Source organism: Choloepus didactylus, chromosome 9 (genome assembly GCF_015220235.1).
Source record: "Choloepus didactylus isolate mChoDid1 chromosome 9, mChoDid1.pri, whole genome shotgun sequence".
In the NCBI taxonomy this organism is placed as follows: domain Eukaryota; kingdom Metazoa; phylum Chordata; class Mammalia; order Pilosa; family Megalonychidae; genus Choloepus; species Choloepus didactylus.
Genome location: NC_051315.1, coordinates 21,696,815 through 21,724,647, shown reverse-complemented (window position 1 = coordinate 21,724,647; position 27,833 = coordinate 21,696,815). Strand labels below are relative to the sequence as shown.

General features: G+C 36.9%; 1 protein-coding gene across 2 annotated transcripts in view; it reads left to right on the top strand.

Moving 5' to 3' along the window:
- Positions 1–27,833, top strand: part of NCKAP5 (NCK associated protein 5) — a 1,340,286-nt gene that overhangs the window by 70,699 nt on the left and 1,241,754 nt on the right. The window contains exon 1 of one of the 2 annotated variants that reach the window (XM_037850401.1): positions 24,322–24,394. The exons of the other annotated variant lie outside the window; for it this stretch is intronic. The gene's annotated coding sequence lies outside the window, so the exon portion shown is untranslated. Of the gene's footprint in view, positions 1–24,321; positions 24,395–27,833 lie in introns of those variants that run through there. 2 annotated transcript variants of the gene reach the window in all.

The following is a 27,833-nucleotide window of genomic DNA, read 5'->3' as shown; positions in this document are numbered from 1 at the left end:
TGTGTGTGTGTGTGGTTCAGAAAGAACCTCTATTACTTTTATAAATAGCCACTGATGCTTTCTTGCCAGATGCCTTTGGAGCATCTCTTTCATTTTTAAAAGACAGTTTTGGCAGACACACAATTATTTTTTGGCTTTTTTTTTTTTTTTTTTTTTTTTTTTTTTTTTTTTTTTTTTTTTAGCTTTCAGCCCTTTAAATATGTCAGCCCACTGCCTTCTTGTCTCTGTGGTTTCTGATGAGAAATTGGCACCTAATCTTGTTGAGGCTTTTTTGTATGTGACACTTTGCCTCTCTCTTGTGGCTTTCAGATTTCTCTATCCTTATATTATCCATAATATGACATGGTGTAGCTTTATTTGGGTTTACCTGTTTAGAGTTTGTTGCGCATCATGGATGTATATATTCATGTCTTTCATTAAATTTGGGAAGTTTTAACCATTATTTCTTTGAATGCTTTTTTCTACCCCTTTCTTCTCCTAGGACTCCCATAATACATATATTGGTATAGACTCCCAAAATGCACATATTAGTATGCTTAATGGTGTCCCACAGGTTTCTCATGCTGTGTTTACCTTTCTTCATTCTTCCTTTTTTTCTGCTTCTCAGGCTAAATGATTTCAATTATCTTATCTTTGAATTCTCTTTTCTTTCTTTCTTTCTTTCTTTCTTTCTTTCTTTCTTTCTTTTTTTTTTTTTTTGCCAGTTCCAGTGTGCTATTGAAGTACTCTAGGTGACTTTTAATTTCTGTTACTATGGTTTTCAGCTCTGTTTCATGCATTTTTATAATTTCTAGCTTTCTATTGATATCTTCTTTGTGTTCATCTGTTGTTTTTCTGATTTCTTTTAGTTCTTTATCCAAGTTTTCCTTTAGCTCTATGAGCATATTTTGGACCATTTATGTCCCAGGTCTGGTATTCCTTATTGATGGTTTCTAATGCCTTAATCTTCTCCTTTGCCTGGGCCATTGTTTCCTGTTTCTTTGTTTTGTATTCTTTTGTTGAAATCTGGGCATTTTGATATTTTAATGTGTTATCACTGGAATTTAGACTCTGAGACATCTGTTCCTAAGATTGTATCCAGCTATTATTATGACAGTACTTTCCTTGAATGTCGGGAGCTGACAAAAAAAAAAAAAAAAAAAGAAAAAAAAGGAGAAGAAAAGCAGAAGAAAAAGAAGGGAGAAAGAAAACCCCTTTTCTTTTTCAGTCTTTGCAGATTGACCACTGTAAGTGCTGCCCTTCAGGTCTTATCTATACAATGAATTTAGAGGATAGCTCCAGGCCATAATTTAGGGAAGTCCCTGATCTTTCTGCACATGTGGCTTGTCTTCAGCATGTCCATATGGCCTTAGGTTTTCCCTCATTTTCATAGTTCCAAATATCCCCTCTTTCCTAGGAAACAGTTTCCTCACAGTCATGGATACAGCACTGTCCAAACAGTATCCAAAAGGCAAATGCATATATTATAATGATAAAGTAGTGGTTTAGGACATCTAATGTATAAACATGAGATTTATGACAAGAACTACATACAGATGGGGGGGTGATAAGAACATAATTTGTGTATATTATTGAAATTAATTTGATATTAAAGCAAACAAGATTGTTATAAATTTAGGGTGTTTAATTTAAGCCCCATAGTAACTACAAAGAAAACATTGGAGTATATGCAAGCTCAGAGAGACAGAAATTAGAGTGCAGGTTGCTGGGGGTGGGGGGCAGATCTGGAGTTAATGTATAGTGGGTGTTTCTGTTTGAGGAGATGGGAAAGTTTTAGTAGTGGAAGGTGGGGATGGTACTACAATATTGTGAAAGTGATTATTCCCATTGAATGGTATGCTTAGGAGTGATTGAAATAGAAAAGTTTATGCTGTATTCATGTTCCCACAATTAAAAAGAAGAAGAAAAAAGAGCAACTAAAGAGACAGTTACAAATAAAAGCAATATCTGATCCTGAATGGGATCTAGCAAGGGAAGAGAAAAGGCTCAGGGCAGCATTATTGAAACATTTGAAAGAATTTGTCTATAGACTCTAAGCTCTGTACCAGTGTTAAATATTTTGAACCTGTAACTACACTTAAGGTGGTTACATAAGTGAATATCCTTAATTTTAGGAAACTGAACAATATTAAGTGTTCAGGAGCATGGTGTGTACAACCTATACTCAAGCATTCAGAAAATGTTAAAATTGGTGGATATGGATATCTGGGGGTAAAAGTATGTTGGAGTTCTCTGAATGGGATTTGTATTATTTTGTAACTGTTCCATAGGTTTGAAAGTATTTCAAAATAAAAAGTTAAAAACTAAAAACAAATTTCAAAATTGAAAATAAAATACAGTAAAGAAAATAACTAAATCAAAATTCATTCCTTGAAAAAGATGAATCAAACTGATTAAGCCCTGTTGAGACTGATGGAAATAAAAGATAGAAAATAAATTATCAATATCAGTAATGAAAAAGGAGACATCAATAAAGACCCTACAGACATTTAAAAGATAAGAAAATATTACAAATAACTTTATGCCACTTTAGATGAAATAAATTCCTTGAAAACATAATTTACCAAAACTGATACATTAGAAACAGAAATATGATTATTATATATTTACTAGCAAAATTAAATATTTTATTTTAAAATTCCACAAAAATACATTCCTGGCCCAGATGACTTCTTTGGTGAATTCTAGTAAATATTAAAGGAAGTAACAACTCCAATTTTACAGACATTCTTCCAGAAAATAGAAAAAGGAGGAATACTTGCCAGTCTTACTATAGGGCCAGCATAACATTGATTACCACATTCAATTAAAGAAATTGTAAGAAAAGAAAATTACAGAACAATCTGTGGTATGAACATACATATGAAATTTGTAAATGAAAAATTAGAAAATGGAATTCAGCAGTATATAAAATGGATAATACATCATGACCAAGTTAAGTTTATTCCAGGAATGCTAATAATGGTTTACCATTAGTAATCAATGTAATTCATCACATTCATAGAAAAATTGAGATAAATCAAATGATTATCATAATAATTATGAGTCAATTGGAAATCCAAATATGAAAAATGAATTTTTATCACTTCCTTACATAAACCAATTCCAGGCAGATTATAGCTCTGTATACAGAAGTAAAGAAAAAAAATGTTTTAGAAATAATCAGAATATGTCTTCATTATCTTAGCTAGGTAACATTTTCTTATATGGGACACAAAATGTACTAACTATAAAATGTTAAACTGGGCCACATTAATGTTAGAAACTTCCTATTCATTGAAAGACAGCATTAATAGTGACACAAACAAGCCACACAATACCAAATAAATTGGCACTATATATAAAAAGACATATCCAGAATACATAAGGAACTCCTATAATTGATTTTTTTAAAAAGTTAACCCAAAATACATGGGCAAATGACTTAAATAGTTACTTCAGCAAAAAGGATATCCAAATGATCAATATCCACGAAAAGGTGTTTAATTTATCATCAGTCATCAGGGAATACGAATTAAAATCAAAATGCAATACCACTGCATATTCATTGGAATAGCCTAAACGAAGAAGACAGTTAATACCAAATGTTTGCAAGGATATAGAGCAACTGAAACTCTCATTCACTGCTGGAAAGAGTGTAAATTGGTACAACCACTGTGGAAAAATGTTTGGTAGTCTCTAGTAAAGCTGAACATTTGTCTATTCTGTAAGCCAGCATCCCACTCCTAGGAATACACCCAATGGAAATGTGCATACAAGGGTACCAAAAAAGTATACAAGAATGCTCTCAGCATTATTTGAAATAGTTCTAAACTGGAAGAGTAGAATGGATAAGTAAATTTTGGAATATTGATGCAGTGAATTCTACAGAGCAATTGAAACCAGTGAACCACTGATATATGCAACAAGGTTGAATCTTCAGACATAATACTGAGTGAAATAAGCTTGACACATAAGAGTCCGTATTATATGATTCCAATTACATAAATCACAGCAACATTCAATACTAATCTTTGGTGATGGAAGTCAGAACGGTGGTTAACTTTGAGAGGTTGGGTACTGGGATTGAGCTAAAGGGAGGTTCCTGGATTGCTTGTAATGCTTTGCATCTTGAGCTGGCTGGCTCTTGATAAACTTTATAAGACTGCATTGAGCTGTGTGTGCACTTAAGAATTGTATGCTTTTTTTTGCTTGTATGTTACATTTCATAAGAAAATGCATAAAACAAAATACAAAAAGGTGTTTGTGTGTGTGTGTGTGTGTTCACTGGCAAGGACTGCCTGCTATCTCTATGCACTATAGGACAAGGAGAGGTGCAGGAGGGAAATAGTAGATAGGTTTATTGCCCTAAAAGGGTTGGCAGTCTAAAGTTAGGGAGCCTCAGTAATGGTCATCAAGACAGAATCTGTCATGTTCTGTGCTTTCCAGCTCATTAAGGACTTGTCTATACATTAACTCAGTGGCTCTTCAAAACAATCATTTGAATTAAGAATTATTATTCCCGTTTTGCCCTTCAGGAAACTAAGACTCACAGATATGCACTGATCTTGCTAAGGGAACAAAGTCAGGAAGTATATAGAGTCTCATCCTCTGGCTCCAAATCCTATTCTCTTCCCAGTACACCACTGTTAGAGAACTGGATGTTTGGGATGAAAGAATGCCTTTTAGAATAGATCATTTATTTCTCCCAACTTTTCTATGAAATTGACATTATCATCTTCATTTGACAGATGTGGCTCAGAAAAAATAAACTGATGTGAATATGCAGTCTAGTAAGTCACTGAGGCAGGATCTGAATATGGATCTGTCCCACCCTACAGCTCATTTCTTTCTATCACATCTAGCTGTTAGCTGCCCATGGGTGATCCATGCAGCTGGTTACAAGAATTCAGATCACTGCAGACTGTGTTGATTTGGAAACTTTTGTGGAGGAGGATGTACACTTTTAGATGCATTTTAATAAGAGTTCGTAGAGCAGAGAGAACCCCTGGTCTTGGGAGGAAGGTCAAGAAAGTGTTAGAAGTTTCAGCAGTCAGTGAGCAGGCTTGTTTGGATGAAGCGGAGGGTTTTCTGGGTCAGATTAAGTTCCATGAGGTCAAGGACTGTGTGTATTTTGTGAACTTAGTTATCCCAAGTGCCTGACATTATTAAATGCTTATGAATACCTGCTGAATGAATGAAAGGACAAATGAATAAATGCATCTTTAACATCAAAACCAGATTGAAGGTAACAGTTCCTGGATGGCATGGTTCACTCACACCACTGATAACACAGCAGCTGAGGAGTACCTGGAAAATAAGATGGTATCAAGTCTGCTGGGAAATTATTTAGGGAAATCAGAGCTTTCCTAGCAGGATGTTGCTTTTGAGTGCTGAGAGAATCTCAGAGGGTGGAGACAGTTTAGATTTGTACCTGTTCTGGGGCCAGCACCTCTGTGCTACAATCTCTTATTTAAATTGTACTGAAGGCACCTGCCTCAGCTCTTTCCATTTGGAGTTTAGAACCATCCTTCTGCCAGTCAGGACATGTGTTTTTTTGTAAACTTCTTTCTGAGTTCTCTTTTCATGAGAAAAATGATTCATTGAGATAATGATCTGTACAGTGCTATGGGATATTTCAGGCACCACCTCCTGTTTGAGGTGGGAAATCAACATTTTAGGTCACTGTCTAAAAATTTCTCTCATTTTTTGGCCTTACAGCAACACTGCTTCTCAAATGGGTTCCACTCAGGGGACGTGGAGATGATGAATCTCCTAACCTCATTGTCTTTGACATTTAGATCCATGTGCTTCTGGAAAGACTCATTTCTAAGCAATCATGGCTGGTTGAATGATTGTTCCCAAAAGGTACTGATTGATGGATCCAAGTCAGCCCAGAAAGAAATTCCTAATGGACTGCAACAAGGTTCTGTCTGTGAACTTATCCATTTCATCATCCACCCATGAAGCTGTAAAAGGCAGACTTCAGACAGACAATTGGGATGTATTAGTAATATAAGTAGGATGACAAATTAAGATGCAAAATTTCAATAGGCTGCAAAGATGTCCTGCTGTTACATAAGTATAAATGATGTCATCAGCTAGGTAACCAATATCGCAAGTACGGAATGGAACATCACAGCCTGCACCACAGTTTACATGTAAATGCAGTAGTGGGTTAATTAATTGTCAGTCAAAAAATGAAAAATAATACAATGTATTCTAAAGTGGACACTTGCAGGCCTGTCTTCCCAGCACATCTTTTCTAAAAATTGCCCCTTTTCTTCATCTGAACGGTCACAACAAAAAGCACTCAAGTCACAACACGTCCTGGTCCTGTGGCCACAGTCCAGGAGTAGACAGTTGGTCCAAGAATGAGGATCTTTCTCTGAGAACTTCCGAATCAAAACTGAGAATGATAAGTCAGTCTCTCTTTGGAAGTCAGGACTGTAAGACGTAGAGCTTTAGATCTATAGCCAGCCAAGTCTCCCATGTTGGGACAGTAGAGGAATCTGGGCTGTGGAGAGAAGAGATCTGAAAGATGGAAAGAGAGATTCTGGCCCTCAGTTGGGTTCCTTGGGGCAGTTGTTCCCGTGGCTCAGTGGCATACCTCCTCCTCCAGTATCATTATAGTCTAATACTCCAGTAGAATCTAATCAATTCCCTTTTAACTCAAGCTAGTTGAGTTTCTGTCATTTGCAACAGAAATTTAAGCTCAAACTGTAGTGCCCTGAATAAGGATGGGAGAATAACAATATCAAGTCTCTATATAGCCCTAATTTAAGCTCTTCCTTGGCCACACAATTGTATTCATTTCCAGGCTCAACTTTCTGAAGATGACATTAAAAGGTTGCTGCATGGAAGACAGAGGAGATGGTCTTTGTTGTTCCAAAGGGCAAAACTGACACCAAATGTTGAAAGTTGGAGTGCAGATTTCTGTTCAGTATAAAGATTGCCTTTCTAAGTCTAAGAGTTATCCAGAAAAGGAATGGATGACCCAGTGAGAGATCAGGGTCTTCATCATTGGAGGGTTGGAGTAGAGCTTGGATATCCATTTATTTGGGATTTTATCAAATAGGTAGTTACTAATAGCTGTTATTTATTGAAGGCTTTCTGTATGTCAAGCACTGTACTAAATGCTTTATATAAATTTAATATTTAATCTTGAGAAAAATCATGTGAAGTAGATATTACCATATCCATTTTAAACTATTTATCAAAAATTGTGCATAATGTAATTTTTAAATACAAAAGAAAATGTGTAGAATTATACTACAATTAATATTTTTTGTCATAAGTATTTGTAATTTTACACTTTCATGGCATATTTTAAATTAATATGTAGTTCTCAAATTTACTCAATTCCATAGCAAATGATGACCTTTCAGATATTCAAAAAAGCACAAGCTATAACAGTTTTGTTTTTATTATAACTTTGGCTACATTACTCAATAAGTGCCCGTTTTTTTTTTCCCCCCAGGACATAGTGGATAATGTACTTTCATTCATTGTATGGTATGAAAACAGAACAGTTATCTTAACATGCGCTCTTTGTGAAGCTCAACTACTTTATCTTTCATGTAAGATAAGCAGTTGGTATAGGAACTCTTTCAGTTTTACTGTTGTTAATCACCCCCCTACTTTAATGTTATCAGCCCCATAAAGATTCCCAAACCAGCCGCTGAGACAGTTTAACATCCCACTGAATGTACCATTTCTTTTGGAAGATAACTCAAATTTGATAATTAGCCCACCCTACAATGTTCTTCATAAAATAAGAAAATCCTATATATCACATTAATTTCTAAAATATGTTCTTGAGCTTTAAAATACTTTCTATAACCTTCTAGTCAGTTCTGTACTTATTTTTTTGCCAGATCCTATAAACATGCTGCTATGTCATATCAAGTTGCTTACTTTTATGCATTCTATTGTCCTACTTTGTCCCACATGCTTGTTCCTTATAAAATGTCAGTGAAGAGACAAAACATAAATATACAAAGACCACAGCTAAGCCGATGCAGAAAGACTGACGGTAAATGCCAGGTGCTGGAGATTCTCTTCAAATTAAATATTCAACAGCAGGTGGTTGAGTCGGTCTAACAAAGGAACACCTGCCTATGGGGAATACAAAGATGAGTTGGAGGGGCCAGTTCTCATCTGGATAAAAATGAGTTATTTAATGAAAGTATGTGAGAAGAGTTTGAACTCAAAGTAAAAGCAAATCAGATGAAATCATTCATTCACATCTATACAGAAGGAAAATGTCATTGTAATTTGTAAAGTTTCTTTTTAAAATGAATACTTAGGACAAATGCTAGTAGTTATGTTAGTTACAGAGAAAAATCCTTTAATTATGCTTTCAGGAAAGCAAAACATTAAGTCTGTTTTCAACTCCTTACAGAGTGGTAATAATTAACGATAATCAACCTTTCTTCATATGTGTTAATATAGATACAGAATTTCTTATAAAAGCATCGTATTTCTTTGAAAGCTCTCATGGCTCAAAATCAGGTTGGTGACTTTACAGTTGGCTACAATAAATGAACTGACCGCATAGTGTGACGTTACACTAAAACTAATGACCTTGGGAACGTTTTGAGAGTTTTCTTAATACAAGTGTAGCGAGTTATCATAGAAATGCTGTGTGTTCACGTGCAGTTAAATCCCGTTGTTGCTGAAGTGGCCACTGTCTTAGAAAACAACCAGATGAAGTCAGAATGGTAATTTTGCTAGAAGATGTGTTAAGAAAGGCGGCATTTTCCTGACTTAAATTCATTTTGTATCAGTTACTATTTAACTGTCCATTAGAGGTTAATGTGGGAGTAGCCTCTTCAAAATATATCAAATAATATTAAAAATACACCAAACGAATAGTTGTGTAGTCAATACACTAGTGTGCCTGGTTGCCCATTTCTTATCTGCCAGCTCCCTGCTCCCACCCTGCAGAAGTGACCATTGTCCTGAATTCAGAGTTTTTTATTTTGGAATCGCATCTTTAAGTTCCAGCAGCAAATTAATTTTAGCATATGTTTTATTTCTATTATGATTTCTTTGTTAGAGTTACAACCAAAAATATCCTTCCATGTCTATAAGCCTTACTCTGTGCGTCATCTTTTATATCTAAAATCTTCAGAATGCATAGATTTATTCCAAAGACCACATGTCAGTCATGGTCCTGAGGTGCCAAACATGGTGAGGAGCAAGAGAACAATGGATATCCCACTAGTCAAACAATAAAACTGTAAAATAAATACTGTTGCACTAACATAAATGTCATATTTTTCATGGTTTCACAAATACGATGCAAAATATTCATACTTTTAAGCATATAAAATTGAATATTTACATGATGAGAGAGATATCAAAAATATAATGAGATATTTATTCTTCTGACAATGCACACCTTGTTTGTTGCAGAATGACTGGGCAGTAAGTAACTGATTATTTCATTTGTTCAGAGCGTATGCCTGCCTGTGGATCAAGTTGATTACATCAAACCTTCTGGGAAGCTTAACTTTTTTTTTTTTTTTTTGGTACTTTTATCTTTTTCACCATAATATTGCAACATAATTTTTAAAGTCACATGATTCTACAAAGCTTATAATAAAAGAAGAGCAGATCCCTTATCTATCCTTCTCCACCACCAATTCCCTTTCCCTAGAGGCAGCAATGTTTAATTCTTTTAGTGGTTTCTTCTGGACTTTATTTTGTATTTCTAAAACGCATGCTTGCACTATACTATTGCTTTCTGAGGGCATGCATTTGTTTCTTATTGTTGCTGTAACAAATTGCCACTAATTTAGTGGACTTAAACAACAGAGATTTATTATCTTCTAGTTCTGTAGGATAGAAGTCTGAAGTAGGTTGTACTCCACTAAAATCAAGGAACCAGCTGAGTTCCTCTCTGGAGGCTCTAGGACAGAATCTGTTTCTTTGCTCTTTTCAACTTCTAGAGGCCACCCACATACCTTGGCTTATGGCCCCTTCCTCCATCTTTAAAGTCAGAAATATTGCATCACTCTGTGCTTTTCTTCCACAGTTACATCTTCTTCTCCCTGACTCCCTCCTCAACTTTAAAGGACCTTATCACTACTTTGGGCCCAATGGATAATCCAGGATAGTCTTCCAATTTTGAGGTCAATGCAAATGCAATCTTAATTCCATTTGATACCTTAGTTCCCCTTTGCCATGTTATGTAAGACATGCACAAGTTCTGAAGGTTAAAATGTGGATATCTTTGGGGGCCATTTTCTACTTAACATGGGGGATTGGGGATTTCACCATCTAAAAAGTAGACTTTTGCTTCATCCCCTTGTTTTTAGAACAGCCCATCTTCTCTCTACCAGGTGTCCCTAATTCTGGAGTTTCCTTGGTGGGGCAATTTCTGCTCTAGACTCTGGCTGTTGTGGGGGGAAGGTAAGAATTCAAGTTGCTTGGAAGTGGGAAGGGAACCCCTGCCTTATGTGCTTTTTTTTTATGAAAATTTTAACCAATTCTTCTGTTTTCGAACCAGTTCCACAGACGCCGTCTTTCAAAGCACCATGTCCTTCCATTTCTTGATCCTCTGCTATTCTGTGTTGTGAACTGGCTGCCTTCCAGGCTTGAACTCCTGAAAGAAGTTAGCTTCTGTCTGATTACAAACATTGTTGTCCACTAGTTTTCCCTCTCCCATTCTCCTGTTCCTTGTAAAAACTCTGCTGTCATTTTAGAAGGGTTTCAGGAGAGAGTGGTGACAAATCTGTGTCTCTTTGGCCACATCAAATCGTCAAATCAGAAGTTTGTTTACACTCATTTCCCAGAAGAGAAGGCAAAGTCCTAAGGACATCAAATAACTTACCCAAGGTTACAACGCCAGGAAGTTGGAACCTGAATTCCAATCTAGGCTTTTCTGATTCCTGTATTGGGAGGAAAGTTAGAGGAGATGAACTCTAAGATTTTATGGATGCTACAAACCACCATATATCCTCATGATTTATTGTCTTTCTTACCTGGCAGGTGATATTTACTTGCCTTATAGCTCCTACACAGATATAATTAACTTGAGAACTTTATATGTCATTATAACTCATGTTGTATATGTAATGGTCATCTGATAAGTATTTGATAAATACTAGATTGAAAGAATAGTGATGCTTATTTACCAAAAAGACTTGATCTTCAAGGTCTCCTAACCTGTGATTCTAGAACAGTCACTGTTGGAGATAGGGCTAGGATTAAGCCCCTGGTATAGCGTAGCTGTAAGTTATCTCAAGATTCTACATTTTGTGAGCCAGTAGTCTGCTCTCACAATTTTTCCAAAGCTCTTTAGTTAACCTGAAATTTGAAATAAGATGGCCACGCTCTTTGTGTGAATTACCAGTTGGTAGATATTGACATAGGAACAAAATCCCAGGCAGTTTTCCTTACTAACGTTTTTGTTATTTGGGGAATGGGGGGCAAAAGTGTTAGAGAAATACTTTTTGCAGGTTCCTGGTCTCAGGGACGGTAAAAACAGAGCCAAGCCTGGGCTATGAACTTACAGGCTTTAAGAATAGAAAAGTTTATGCCTCTCTGCACCCTTATGTAAATTTTTAAATTTAAATTATAAATTAAAAAATTATGGCATCTCCTAAATGTAATTTAAAATAGAAACAGAACAAAATTGTAAAACTTTATTTAAAATTATGATTTTTTTTCCCCCATAATGGCAATGTCAGTGCTTTGGAGGAAAATAGCAAATTCTTTTATGGGATATTTTTACTTTCACTCTTGTGTGGATGCTTCTGTTTCCTGAAGCTCATAGTCTGCCTTATGGGTTACCCAGCAGTGAGTAGGGGGCCTCTCGTTCCCTACAGCCCTTTGCCTTCTCCAGTGATTCCCTCTGTCCCCAAGGCTGAGACACATGGAAGTCTAAAAGTCTGCGAATCTCCCACTTGTGGTGAGGTATCTGCTTAGGCTCAAGTATATGTTTCTTCTTGGTTCTTGAAGTCCCTGTCCAGTTTGGTAAATCTTCAGAGTCCCCTTCAAAGGCTGAATGTGAGATTGTAGAACAATGGATGTGAATTTGAAAGCTTTCAACCATTGTCTAGCCATGTGAACTTGGGCAAATCATTTAATCTCTGAGAACCTCAGGTTCTTCTGTAACATTTGGATAAAATACTAACCCCTTAGAGGGAATGTAGAGGAGAAATGGAATGGTAGCCTCAGAGGGTTTAGTACAATGGCTGTCAATAAGTATCAATTCTAGTCTCTTTCCCAACTCCATGATAAAGAAGGCGATCTGGTAGAATAATAATACAGTGCATTTTACAGTAATTTATAATTTACAAAGCAATTTCTTACACATTCATAGACTTATGAGATATTAGTGTTTGGAGGTAACTTAAAAATCATCTACCTTCTGTTCTTATTTTATCAATGAATAAATTGAGGTGAAAAGACCTTATGTAAGACTTATTCTGGGTCACCCAGCTAGATTTTCATGATGGAAAACATGGATGATATTCTGCTTCCACATCTGCCTTTTGGTATAGTTTATGTTTATTGGGTATTTAGAGTTAATGGCTTATAAATATCTACTATTTATAATCATCCACTAAATGCCAAGAATCTTCTAACCTTTTCTCATCTAATTCATACAATAGTCTCCCAAGGTGGGTATTATTATTTTCTCATTTAGGGAATCCAGACTGGAGGCTCAGAGGGCTGGGTACAAGGTCAACCAACCAATAAGAGGCAGAGTAGGAATGCAAAACCTGGGTCTGACAACTTCCAGCTTTTGGTCCCCCACCCTAGAGCTTTGTCGAGAGGAGTTTATTTCAGGTAAGGATTGAGCGAACTTGCTGAGGTGTTCAAACCATCTGTGTGAGTGACCCCTGTGATTAGTATTTATTAGTAGGAAAGGTGGTAGCAGAAAGTGTATGTACTTTGAAGTTAGACAAGTTGGAATCCAAACTCCAGAGAAGGTGGCCTGTAGAGTGGAGTCACTGAGCAGGGACTGTGGTGTCCAGTTGTCTTGTGTCCAAGTCCCAGCTTTGCCACTCACCAATTATGTGATCTTGGGCAGTTTCTTGTCCTCTCTAGCATCTCTTTCCCATCTATGAAATAGTATCAATCTCTTTGGGTTGTTGTGAAGAGTAAATGAGCGAGAGACTTTACAAAGTGCTTTGGTTCCCAATGGGTTCCTACTAAGTATTAACTTACCTTATTATTGTTGTTTTCATTATTATTTAAGCTCTCTGAGTTGCTTTCCTTATCTGTAAAGTGGAAAAATGATATCTGTGTTATCATGTATGGTCATAATTAGAGAAAATGTATGTGAAATGTATGTGGCAGTCAGTATGTCATTCAGAAGTGAGTGGTCTGAGTTCAGTGTGTCCCAGAGGCTTCTATAGCAGTGATAGATAATTGCAGATAAGTGTTAGCCTGTTGGAAAATTATAGATAAGTAGTCGTAATGCTCATAATGTTGTTCTATGTGGGAAGTTGCTTCCAAATCCTCATTTTCCACTTTGCAAAACCAACATCAAGGTCAAATGAAAAGCTACCGGTAAGGAAAGATGGGAGCTTTGCTTAGAACTAGATGGATAGAAGGCAGAAATGTTCTCCCCTCCAAAGTTAACAAGCAAAAATTGTGTTGGTTTCTGTTGCTTGCCTTCCTCTGGAGTCAAGGTTAATGAAGGTAACTAATTCTTGAGTTAGCTGAGTCTCTATACTTAGCTTATAACAGAAATGGTTTCAACTAGTTAAAACAGAAGTGGTTCTAGAAGGTTCTAAGGGGCTGAAGCAACAGGCATTTCACGGCTTTGCAACACGTGATTGGGTGTGATGTCTTTTCTCAGGCGTGTCATTTGTACCACTTAAATCCTGCTGGGGTGGTAGGTGCTTCTTATGGTTTCAACTAAGTGATCAGTTCTCTCCCCCAACTGATTGGCAGGCAGAAAAACACGTGGGAGACTGAAGCAAGTGTCTCTGATTGGGGAGGTGGCAGTTCTGTGACTGGCATGGGGCATGGGGAACAGGCCCCCAGACCAAATATTCTTTAAGTGCACGTAGGTGGGAAAAGACATCGCCAACAAAGCCTCCTTGTTGGGGTGACAGACATCCAGGAGAGCCCGGATGGGAGCGTTTGCCAGTGGGGTGACTCTGCTCGCAGGCCCATTGTCTCTGAGGTCTCCTGGCTTGGACAGGGACTCGCAAATAAGGCTGAGGCTTCCTGCATCACGACAGCCTTTCTCTTTCAGGTTCCTTCATGGAGTACGAGGTGCAGAGAGGCAGGGATGGGAGAAAGCATGGGGAAATGGAGCACTAGACCTAAGTCCCAGCTCAATTTTGTAGCAGGTGTGGCCGCTGGGCAAATAAATTAACCGTCCTTAATTGTCCCTACAATTAATGTAAGAATGTACTTGACGTGACATATGAGGACTGTTCCATAAATTTTTCTAAAAATTAAAAAATAATTTTAATTTCAAATGTTAGAGAAGTATAGAATACTTCTGGCTCATAAGAAATGCAGCTTTCCAGGCCTCCTATTCAAAGCATCAAATAACATCCAGGGGATTATTCTGATAATTCCCCCCAAGTCTAAAACAGTAGTACCATTAAACAATAACAGGAACAATAAAACCCTTTATTTAGATTTTACTGGCATAAAACTGCCTCGAAAGACATTTTTATCAAATAGTGACATAGTCTTCCTAAATTATTTTGAGAGGCGAAGTCATAAGGAATGTTTGAAGACACTTTTTTTTTTGCTTTTAATCTTCTTTAACACTTGGTATCTCAACAAATAAATGAATTTCTAACTTTGTTATTTTAATTAAGTATTTGGCTATTGTGTAGAAGAAAATCCTTTTATATTTCTGAAAAGGCCTATTGCCATCTTAATTATGACAAAGTATTTAGTTTTGTAGGAACACCTCCCTTTTTACAACTCACATGATTGCCCAAAGATTAATAAATGAATTCTGAATTCCTTATTTGCATACAGTTTAAGCCACAGCTATGAGGACTCAGATATTCTTTTTCATAAAGTGGTTCATTTCTGAAGGACAGCCAAAAATGGATCCTTACACTATTCCAACTTTCTTAATTAGGAAATAAAGGTATGAAAAGAACAACCTTTCCCCAAATATAATCTGTAGGTTTTAGTGTAGAGAAACCAAGTCCACACCCCTGAAAAATAACAGTGCTCTAGCAGCAAAGGGAAGTAATATTTATTGCCCACCTGCTATGAACCAGGCTTTGTGCCAGGAGCATTATATGCATGACATCATTTTACTTATACAGACCCCATTTCATTTTCAATCTTGCAACAACTTGTTGACCTAGATATCATTTCACATTTTTGTGCATCCTGCTGCTCAACGCATCTCTCTTGCCACTCCCTCTGCTCTGTTCAGCTCCTGGTAGAGAGATGCCTCATGCATTTTCAAATTGTCGCACATGTTGGAAAGCATAACATTAGTACAGCACACTGAAACAAGCAGCAGGGTATTCCAGAGCATTTAGATAAGGCATGGTAAAAAATAAAATTAATTATATTTTTGATATAATATAATTATAAGAAAAATAAAATATGTATTATGGAAGATGTTAAATATTAAATTCATATTACATATTTCACTTACAAATAAAACTTTTTTGAATTTTAAAATGAGACATGCTTGCTTTTGTTACTGTAGCTTTGTTATTTATTTAAAAAATGTTTATTGGGGTATAACTTTCATCCAGAGAAATACATAGATAATACATGGACTCTGATCATTTTTGTCAAGTGAACCTACACTGACTGATATTCCTAGGAGTGAGGTTTTTACAAAACTGCTGGTTTTCCATAGTATTGTTAATATCACTCCTACTAGCATCATACAAGAGTTTCTATAAATCATACATCCATGCTCACATTTGGTGGTGGCAATTATTTTAACTTCAGCTGTTATATATGATATGTAGTGATGTCTAATTGTTTCTTTAATTGGGATTTCCTTGATAACTAATGATGCTTAGCATTTTTTCATGTGCTTTTGGCCATTTATAAATGTCTCTTGTGAGGTGTTTGTTCAAGCTTTTACCTAGTTTTTGATTGGGTTGTTTGACTTTTTATTTTGGTTGTAAGAGTTCTTTATATGTTCTTGCTGCAACTCCTTTGTCAGATACATATGTAACAAATATTTTCTCCCAATCTGGGACTTCTCTTTTAATTTTTATAATGCACCTTTTCATGTAGAAGCCTTTTATTTAGTGAAGTCCTATTTATTAATCTTTTATTTTATGGTTAGTGCTGTCTGTGTTTTCTCTAAGAAATCTTTGCTTGTACCAAGGTCATGAAAATATGCTCTTATGTTTCTTCTAGAAGCTTAATAGTTTTTGCTCTTCAGTTTGGAACTATAATTCATTTCAAATAATTTTGTATAAGGTGAGGTAGAGATCAAGTTTTTTTTATTTTTTCCAAATGGTTATCCAGTTGTTTCTCCATTATTGCTAAAATGAAACTTTCTTTCTCCCTTTGAATTGCTTAGGTTTCCCTTTGAAAATCATTTCATCATATATGTGGGTCATTTTCTAGACTATTTTGTTCCATTTATCTGTTTGTCTATCTTTTTGTCAATACTAGAATGTCTTGATTAATGTAGCTTAATAGTAAGTGTTGAAGTCAGGTTGAGTAAATCCTCCAAATTTGTTCTTTTCAAGATTATTTTGGCTATTTTAGATCCTTCGTTTTTGTAAAATTTTAGGATCATCTAAACAACTTATATGCAAAATCTGCTGCTAATTTCACCATATTTCATTGACTCCATAGCTTAATTCAGGAGAATTGCAGAATCTTCCAATTGATAAACATGGTATATTTTTTCCATTTATTTAGAACTTCTATAATTTTTCTTAGTAATGATTTCTAGTTTTCAGTGTAAAAGTCTTCGTTCCTTCTCACTGCTGTGTAGTATTCCATTGTATGTATGTACCACATTTTGTTTGAACGAGGTTGTGAAACATATGACAGCATGGATGAAACTTGGATGAAACTTGAAGGCATAATGTTGATTGAAATAAGCCAGACACAAAAGGAGAGACATTGTATGTTACCACTAATGTGAACTCTTATTGTAGAATATAGGGGACCTAGAGATAGATAGCAGTTAGTGAAGGGGGAATGATAATCTAGTAAGAACAGATAAGATATTGGGGATAATAATAATATGGGAATGTTCAGGAATGACTATGGTTTGTTAATTTTTTTGTGGTATGATAGGAGCATATTGGAAGCAATGAAGTTATATCAGGATACTTGTTTTCCCTGTTCCTTTGTTTTATTTTATCTGGAAATGTATTTTTTATTTTTTCACTTTTTTACTTTTTGATAAATAAAGTAATTTTTAAAAGTCTTGTTTATTTTTTAAACTTATTTTTGACTTTTATTTTTTGGTGTGATATTATAGAAGGTGTTTTTAAATTACATTTATCAATTGTTCATTGCTAGAGTATGGAAATACAATTGTTTTTATATATTGATTTTGTATTCTGTACATTTGGTGAAATTTCATGTTAGTTCTAGTAGACTTTTTGTAAATCCCTTAGCATATTCTACATACACAGTTGTGTCACATATGAAAATAAGACAGTGGTACTTCCTCCTTTTCAAACTTTATCCTTTCCTTCCTTCCTTCCTTCCTTCCTTCCTTCCTCCCTCCCTTCCCCCCTCCCACCCTCCCTCCCTCCTTCCCTCTCCCCCTCCCCCCTCTCTTTCTTTCATCTTACTGCACTGGCTAGGACCTCTAGTAAAATCTGAATAAAGGTAGTGAGAATGAGCATTCTTGGTCTCAATCTTAGGGGAGAAAGCTTTCAGTATTTCACAATATTAGCAGTAAGTTGATCATAAATGACTTTGTTAGATTGGGAGTTTACTTTGATTCCTGTTTGTTGAGATTTTTTTCAAATGTGTGTGAATTGGTGTGCATTTATTGACATGATCATATATGAGTTTTCTCCTTTAATCTGTAAATATGGCTAATTCCTGGGATAAACTCCACTTCATCAAGATATATGTTCTTTTTTATATGTATTGCTGATTTCAATTAGTTAATATTTTGTTAAATATTTTTGCATTTATTTTCATGAGGGTTGGAGTTCTTCATGCAGGAAAATTTTAATTGGCAAATTTAATTTCGTTAATGGATATAGAGCTAGTCACATTTTCTCTTTTTTGTTGGATCACTTTGGGTTAGTTGTACTTTTCCAGGAATATGTCTATTTCATATGAGTTGTCCACTTTATTAGTAGGAAGCTCTTTATAATTATAATATTAGTAGGAAGCTCTTTATAATATATCATTAATATTTAAATGTTTGGAGCATCTATAATGTTGTCACCTCCTTCATTCCTTATAGAGTAATTTGTACTTTCTTTTTTTCTTGATTCTAGAAACTTACCATTTCAAAGACTCTACTTTTGGATTCATTGATTTTCTCTGTTGTTTGTCTGTTTTCTATTTCTTTGACTTCAACCTTATTTTCACGTTCTTCTTCTGTTTACTTTGGGTTTAATTTGCTCTACTTTGTCTAGCTTCTTAAAGTGGAAGCTTGGATCATTGATTTTAAACCTTTATTCTTTTCTAATATAGGATTTACAGCTAAGAAGTGCCCTCTAGTAACTGCATTCTCCTTACCTGTGAATTTAAACATGGTGTGTTTCCTTATCATTCTACTCAAAATATTTTCTGATTGCCCTTGTGATTATTTTTTACCTGTTATTTAATTTCCAAATATTTGGAGATTTTCTAGATACATGCTTTATAATACATTAGCCACTGACCATACGTGGATATTTAAATTTAAATTTAAATTAATTAAACTGAATTAAAATTAAAAATTTGTTCCTCAAGTTGTTCTAGCCAGATTTTAATTGCTCAATAGTTGCATATGGCTAGTGGCTACCATCCTGGACAGCACAGATATAGAACAGTCCCATCATTGCAGAAAAAGTTTTGGAATATTTTATTACTATATATTTCTCATTTCATCTGTTGCAGTCAGAGAACTTTGAAATTTATTGAGACTTATTTTATGGGCCTGCAAATAGTCTATCTTAGTCAATGTTCTACGTGCACTTGAGAAGATTAGACAATATTTTTCTGTTGTTAAGTTGATTGTATCTCCCATGTCGGTGTTATTTTTTATTTTTTGTCTAGTTGCCCTAGAAGTTTCTGGGAGAGAGGTTTTAAAGTATTCAGTGATAATTGTGGATTTATCTGTATTTTTCTTTAGTTTTCTTACATTTAAAATTATGTCTTCCTGGTCAGTTAATCTTGTTGTCATAAGATGTCTCTCTTTATCTCATGTAATATTCTTTGTCTTGAAGTCTACATTTTATGACATTAATATAGCCATGGCAAATTTCTTATGATTGTTGTACATATATAGTTTTTTTCCCCATTTTCCTTTCCGTTTGTCTGTGTCTTTATGTGTAATGTGTGTTTCCTATAAACAACATATACTTTGGTCTTTTTTAATGCAATCTGACAATTTCTGCCTTTTATTTTGTTTTTTTTTTTTAGTCCATAATGCAATTATTGATATATTCTGGTTTTAATATATTTGATTTTATATTGTTCCGTCTTCTCTTTATTTCTTATTCCTCCTTTACTTCCTCTTCTTTTTGGTGAATTAAGTATTTACAAGTATACATTTTTATTTCCTATATTAGTTAGTATCATTAGTTCCTTTTAGTTATGCCTCTATGTTATTTTTAGTGGTTGACCTAGAGATTATGATATACATCTCTAACTTGATCACATCTGCGATAAAAATATTCTACTACTTCACAATGTCAATACCCTAAATATATATATAAAAGAATATATTTTAATGACCACCCTCCCACCCTTTGTGCTCTTGTTTTCATATATATTTCACTTCTAAATGTGCCATAATTTCACAATTTCTTTTTACATTGTTATTTTTTATTTTAAACAGTTAACAGTTTTTAAGATGTAAGTGTGTGCGTGTACACATGCGCACACATTTTTACTGGGTCTCCACTGATGATGTTTCCTTTCAACCTAAATAATTTATTTCAGTATTTCTTGGAGTAGAGGTTTTCTGGAGACAGTTTTTTCACTTTTATCTTTTAAAAATATCTTTATTTTGCCTACTTTCATTTTTGGGAGATATTTTCACTAGACAGAATTCTAGATTGACATTTTTTCCTTTCAGTGCTTTAAAGATGTCATTACATGGTCTTTTGGTCATCATTGTTTCTGATGAGAAGCTGTAATTTCTATTGTTGTTCCCCTTTATGTAACATATCTTATTTTCTCTGGCTGCTCTTAAGGTTTTTTTCCTTCATGTTTTTTTTCCAGCATTTTTATTATGATGTGTCTAAGGGTATGAGATTTTAGGAGGTATTTCTTTGTATTTATCCTTCTTGGGATTTGCTGAGCTTCTTGAATTCTAGGTAGATACCTGTTCTCGTTTGCTAATGCTGCTGGAATGCAAAACACCAGAAATGGATCGGCTTTTATAAAAGGGGGTTTATTTGTTTGCACCATTACAGTCTTAAAGCCATAAAGTGTCCAAGGTAACACATCAACAATAGGATACCTTCACTGGAGGATGGCCAATGGTATCCGGAAAACCTCTGTTAGCTGGGAAGGCAGGCAGCCAGCATCTGCTCCAAGTTCTGTTTTTAAAATGGCTTTCTCCCAGGACATTCCTGTCTAGGCTGCAGTTCCTCAAAAATGTCACTCTTAGTTGCTCTTGGGGTGTTTGTCCTCTCTTAGCTTCTCCAGAGCAAGAGTCAGCTTTCAACGGCTGTCTTCAAACTCTCTCTCATCTGCAGCTCCTCTCTCAGCTTCTGTGCATTCTTCAAAGTGTCCCTCTTGGCTGTAGCTCCTCTTCAAAACGTCACTCACAACTGCACTGAGTTCCTTCTGTTTATTAGCTCATTTATATGGCTCCACTGATCAAGGCCCACCCTGAATGGATGGGGCCATGCCTCCATGGAAATATCTCATCAGTTATCACCTACAATTGGGTGGGGCACATTTCCATGGAAACACTCAAAGAAATACAATCTAATTAACACTGATAGGTCTGCCTACACAAGATTAAATCAAAGATAATGGTGTTTGGAGGACATAATACATTCAAACTGGCACAATACCTTTCATATAGTTTGGAAAATTCTAGGCCATTTTCTCTTCACATATTTCTCCTGGGACTCAAATTACATATATATTCAACATTTAATATTTTACCAGGTCTTTTCTGTTTTTTTTTTCTCTTTGTATTTCAGTTTACAATATTTTTGTTGATTGTCTTCAGCTTCACTGATCACACCTGTGCTGTGTCTAGTCCATTAAAAACTCACCGAAACACTTCTTTATCTTTGATGTATTTTTCATTTTCAGCATTTCCACTTGGCTCTGAAATTGTCCATTTGTTCACATATGTTGTCTACTTTTTCCTCTCGATCCTTTAATATGTTTATTATTATCTTAAAGTCCCTGTTTGATAATTCTAACTATAAGTCTATGGGTCTGCTTCTATTAACTGTTTTCTGTCTTGAGGAAGAGTCATGTTTTTGATTTTGTTTTTTTCCCACAGAAAGCAGAAAAATAATTTATTCCTAAAGGTGGCAGAAATAAGAAGTTCACCCTTATAGTTTGGTGTAATTCTGTCATGTTGGGACAAAGCTTCCCTCTGAATGTACTGTTGTTTTCACTGCCCCACTGGAGTCTTCGTTGCTTTGCAACAGTTTCTGAGCTGGTCTTAAACAATTCGCTGATTCTCATGGTGTGAGCAGACAGGAGCCATCTTCAAATCCACAGATTCCAAAAAGGCAGTACTTTATCTCTCAGAAGAATAGCACCTTTCTTCTCAGAAGACCACATTCACATATTGTAGAGTCGGTATAGTTTAGGTTAAGTGGGTACATCATTCATCAAAGTGTAAAAAAGGTGACAGGAAAAAAATGCTGCATTTTAGAAAAGATACTCAAATGCAGTGTGAATGAGGCGGCTGATGCCAAATGGGCGAGTCAAGGAAGGTGATCTGGACTTGGAAGTGATTTTGCATCTAGAGGAATTCTCTTTCTGACCTCAGTGACTTGAGCACTGTAGAAGGTGTCTTCTTCCTCAAAGCCAGTGATACTTGAGATACCAGATGGTTTCATTTTTCATTTGTGGTCTGAGAGAGGGTTGAGTTCAGCCAGAATTATAATCAGCAAAAAGAGAGGGCAGCAAACCAAACAGGTCACCTACAGGTCATCCCCAGTTAGGCCCCTTGGGGATGAACCAGGGCACAAAGAGGCCAACAAAGCCCAAGAACACGCTCATCACGGTGAGAGGAACCACAAGGTCTGTGCTGGTTGGATGTATTATGTCCCCCAAGACGCCATTATCTTTGACGCAGTCTTGTGTGGGCAAGAAACGTATTGGTGTTGATTGGGTTGGAGACTTTTGATTGGATGTTTCCGTGGAGCTGTAACCCACCCAATTGTAGGTGCTAACTCTGATTAGATCATTTCCATGGAGGTGTGGCCCCGCCCATTCAGCATGGGCCTTGATTAGTTTACTGGAGCACTATATAAGCTCAGACAGAAGGAGTGAGCTTGCTACAGCCAAGAGGGACACTTTGAAGAATGCACAGGAGCTAAGAGAGGAGCTACAGATGAGAGACAGTTTGAAGATGGCCTTTGAAAGCAGACTCTTGCTCCGGAGAAGCTAAGAGAGGACAAGTGCCCCAAGAGCAACTAAGAGTGACATTTTTGAGGAGCTGAAGCCTGGAGAGGAATGTCCTGGGAGAAAGCCATTTCGAAAGCAGAACTCCAGAGCAGATGCCAGCCACGTACCTTCCCAGCTAATACAGGTTTTCTGGATGCCATTGGCTATCCTCCAGTGAAGGTACCCGATTGTTGATGACTTACCTTGGACGCTTTATGGCCTTAAGACTGTAACTGTGTAACCAAATAAACCCCGTTTTATAAAAGCCTATCCATTTCTGGTGTTTTGCATTCTGGCAGCATTAGCAAACTAAAACAGGTAGTAACCACCTAAACAACTAAAAACAGAGATGAGGGGAACTCAGGGCAGGGGATTGCTATTTTTTTTTACAAGTCCATCTGTAAAAACTGATTTTTAAATATTTTGTGCATGTACTACTTTGATTAAAATGTACGCATTTAAAAAAAGAATAAAACTTCTTTGAATACTGTCTCCAGACTTGGTTTACTCTACCCTTGGTAAGGGGTAGCTGGTCTTCCCTTGGAACCGATGAAAATGCAGTGTTTTTGTCATGAAACACATCACCACCTCTGCAGCTCTAATAGCAAAGGGAGCTGTCATCCATCACTGTTAGTGAGCTGGAACTTCACGGACTGTTCTTCACTTGGTCGCTTTCTGTTTCGTGCTTGCGTTGATAAGCCTCCCTCCCTCCCTTTCTCCCTTTTTTTCTTTTTCACATTTCATGCGATCCTGCAGTTCTGTATTACTGTATAAGATTAAAAAGAAACTTAAGCAGCCCAGGGCAACTGGCTGATTGGTGAATGCAGCTACCCTAGTATCTAGACCATAATGGACTATTTTTCCTTCCAGTAACTCCACATATGCCTCTTCCTTGATGCAAAATTTTTAAACAAAAGATTCTGAGAATCCACTGTTAACACTAATGTAAAAAGAATTTCAAGATGTCGCACATTTTAAAAATGGAATCCAGATGAATCATCTAAGCTGCTTTAAATCACCAAAGCAAGTCACAGTGGTCTGACTCACTGATTAAATTATTAATTCTCCCTGCATTTGATTTCTAGCTTCCCTGGAATTTGGCTATGGTGTAGATTAAAGCAACAGTCTTTCACCTAGAAACCTGAGTTTGGTTTCCCCTTGGTTTACATGTACAGCTCCCATTAGGGCATAATCCTTATTCTTCAAAACTCCATTCGGATGTCACCTTCTCTCTGACCACCCCAGGACCCCATCTTTCTCCCCTCCTTCCCTAAACACCTTATTCCTAATTGCCCTGTGGTCCCATTATGTCTCATATACATATTATATCTCTATGCTGTCTTGCCATCTGTTTACTTGTCTGTTCTCACCTCCCCATGAGGTACATTTTAGACACAAAGATGATGTGCATAATCCCTTTCCCCCTGTGTGGATGGGACCTGTGACTATGATGGGACAGTTGCTCCATGATTGCTCTGTGTTATCTAGGACTCTCACGGCAGACCAGAGGCAGAGATCCTCCTGCTGGCTTTGAAGAGGGAAGCTGCAGTGCCATGAGAGGGCCACACAGATAGGATCTGAGAGCAGCCTCTAGTTGCTGCGAACAACTCCTGGTCGACAGTCAGCAAGAAGGAGGGGCCTCTGTCCTACAACTGCAAGGAATGGAGTTCTGCCAATGACCGGAGTGAGCTGGGAAGGGGACCCTGGGGCTCAGGTGAGAGCAGAGCCTGGCTGATGCTTTACTTCCCACTGGTGAGGCCCTGAGCAGAGGCCCCAGCCGCGTGCCCTACAGAACCATGAGATAACAAATGGGTGTTGTTTTAACCTGTTAAGTTTGTGGCAGTTGTTAGCCAGCAATAGAACACTAATACAGATGGGTCTTACTCACCTTTGATCCAGTTCCTAAGCCAATGCATTGTATGGTCTTTGTTTTAGCAGCCAGGAAATAATACAAATGGGATGGAGGAAGAAAGAGGAGAGAGCAATGGGGAGATGCTTAGGGAGAAAATTCTTCCAGTTTGAGTATTTATGATGGGCCAGGCACAATGCTGGTTGATAGACATACAAGAGTGAACAAGACATGATCCCCACCCTCATGTATCCTATAGTCTGTTTAGTGAGGGATACCCATAAGCCAATAATTTCAGTATGATATGGCTAGTGTTGAAAAGTATACCCAGATATAATGCCCAGGGATACTAAGCTCTACCTGAGATTTCAGGGAAGATTTGCTGGAAAAGATGGCACTCTTCTTGGTCTTAAAGAATAGTAGCGGTGATGATGATGATGGTGATGGTGATTAAAGCTATTTAGTGGACATCTGTTGTTTTAGCATTTCTTCCTTCTTTTGGGAATAGCCCCTCACTTTTTCGTTTGTGACAACAGTGGTGGGCTGAGTAATTGCCCACTAATGATGACTCTGTCCTAGTCTCTAGAACTTGTGAATGTTACTTTATATCGCAAAAGGAAATTTGCAGATATGATTAAGGATTTTGAGATGGGGAGATTATTCTGTATTACTTGGGTGGCCCCAGTGTAATCACAAGAATCCTTATAAGAGGGAGGCAGGAGGGTTAGAATCAGAGAAGGTGATGTAACAACAAAACCAAAGGTAGAGATGCAGATGTGAAGTCAGAACCAGAGGTTGGAGTGATGTGAGGCCACAAGCCAAAGAATGCAGGTGGTCTCTAGAAGCTGGAAAAGTCGAGGAAACTGGTTTTCCCCTAGACTTCCATCCAGAAGGAACACAGCCCTGCGGACGCCTGGATTTTAGCCCACTGAGACTGATTTTGGACTTCTGACCTCCAGAGATATAAGACAGTAAATTTTTGTTTGCTTTAAAGCCACCAAGTTTGTGGTAATTTGTTACGTCAGAAAGAAGAAACAAGTACAGATTTATTCCACAGCCTCATTCCATACGATTTTGGTGGCGCTGTGATTCTCAGTGCTTGTCCATCTGCCTGCCCCAAAGTGAACACATGACCCAGATATTCTCTCTCGGGACTTGAATCTGGAGTGAATTGAGACCAGGATCCAGCTGGAAGCCCATACAGCTCAGTCATTCCATGGGCTTCTCCTGAATATCAACAACTGAGATCCCTTCAGGCTTATCTTTCCCAAGGCTAATTTTTTCTGCTGGGCCCTTTGAGTCAGTTAGCACCCTGTATCTTTATGCTAAATTCCTTCTTTTTGCTTAAATTAGCCAACAAACTTATTTTACTTGCAACCAAAGAACGCTTACAGCTACCATTTGGCAAGTACTCACTATCTTCTCTCCCAAATATTTTCTCTAGCTTAATGTCCCCTTCCAGGTATTGTGCTATATGCTTTAACTACCTTAGTGAATTTTAATTCTTACAATTACCCTAGGAGTAGTGATTATCAGACCCATTTTAATGAAGGGAAACAGAGACACAAAGAGGTTAACTTGGGCAGTGTCACATAGCTATTCTGGGGCAGCACCTGAATTAAAACGTGGGTCTCTTATTTTCCAAAGCCCATGTGTTTATCCACCAAGCTATAGTGCTTTCAAATAAGGGATGGCCGTCAAAGAAAGAGAGAAGAATCATTCCTCATAGAAGGAACAGCAGGAACTAAATAAAGGAAGTGTATGAAATAGGATATGTCGTGGTAGACATAGAAGCCAAGAGAGGAGAGTTTTCAGAAGGGAGGAAAACCCCAAGTTGGAGGAATTAATCAGTCAGCCAGTGTTGGTTGTTCTCCCAGAATTGTGTCCTGTGCTGTGATGTTTAGACAAATATTAAGCAAAAGAATTTTGAGAGATCAAAGACATTGTTCCTGTTCCCATGGATCTTAGTAATTTAGCTCTAAAGGTAAGATGGATAGTAGCAAAGAAAAGGGCTGCAGGGAGGATTACAGGAGTGTTAATGCAGGGAAATCTTTCAGCAAGGTGTTTGGCAGGTAATGAGGCTAAATAAACATTTCCTCTAATTCCAGGATCAACCAATTCCTCTGTTAACAGAGAGATTCTTCATTCAGATATGGTAATGGCTCCACCTGAGATTTGCTCCAGCTTGTAGCTCTGATTCCAGGTTGGTTGGTTTCCTGGTTACCTGTCCAAGAGTAATCTTGTTTTCTTCATTTTCCAGTTCCCTGGAGGGCATTTCACTTTTGGCTCCCATATATTACCACCAATGCCTGTAGGGAAGTGTGGCAGGACTGGGTTTTTTTTCCCCTCCTCCCAGCACTTCCTTTCAAGGGTAACTAGAAGACTTTCTTTGGTGCAAAGGAAAAAACTGTCCGTAATAATGCATTGGAGCTATATTTTTAGCAATATTAGCTAAAGAAAGGTTGGTTGTCTTAAATGATTTCCTCTGAGGCTGAATTAGTTCAACCTAATATCCTTCAGAAGGAATGGAAGGACATAAAACCTTCCTCTCCAGCACCAGCTAGGGGAAATTTACAGCCAGAATCAGAACCTAATAGAAGAAGTGGGGAATGAACTGGGGGAAGGGCAAAGAGATAAAAAGACCAAAAGAGTCAATGGGCAGCACTGAAATATATATCTGAATGTAATTAAATGAGGAAATACTAAATTGCATATATCGTAACAATAAAAATTTTTAAAAAAATCCATGGAACTATACTACACAGTGAACCTTAGATTAAAGTTTAACTATATGCATCCCAGCCCTGGGGGCTATATATAATGTGCTTCCATGCAGGTGTGGGTTGCTATGTAAGTTATTTTTGTACATATTCGGTGTGTTCTGTGGCCCCTTCCCCAGACCCCACCATATGAATTGTACAGATTATTTCTATTGAATTTGGAACTGTCCTTTCCTTGGCTTTATCCACATTAAACATATGTGAATCTTCAAAAAATAGATAATGAAATAAAAATATGCTTTCATCAATTGCAACAAATGTTTCACCCCAGTGCAAGGTGTTAATAATAGGGTGGTATATGGGACTCTTGTATTGTGCATAATTGTTTGGTACACATACAACTTCTTTAATTAAAAAAAAAAAATGAAAGAGTCAAAAGGGAGAAGAAGAGCAGACCAGAGAGGCAGTGGAATAAATTAGTGAATAAAATGAAGAAACTAGATGATTTCAGAGAGGAATAAGTATGAAGACAAAAATAAAAGAGGATGACGCAGTGGAGGGTGACTGGAGATGGGAATATGGTG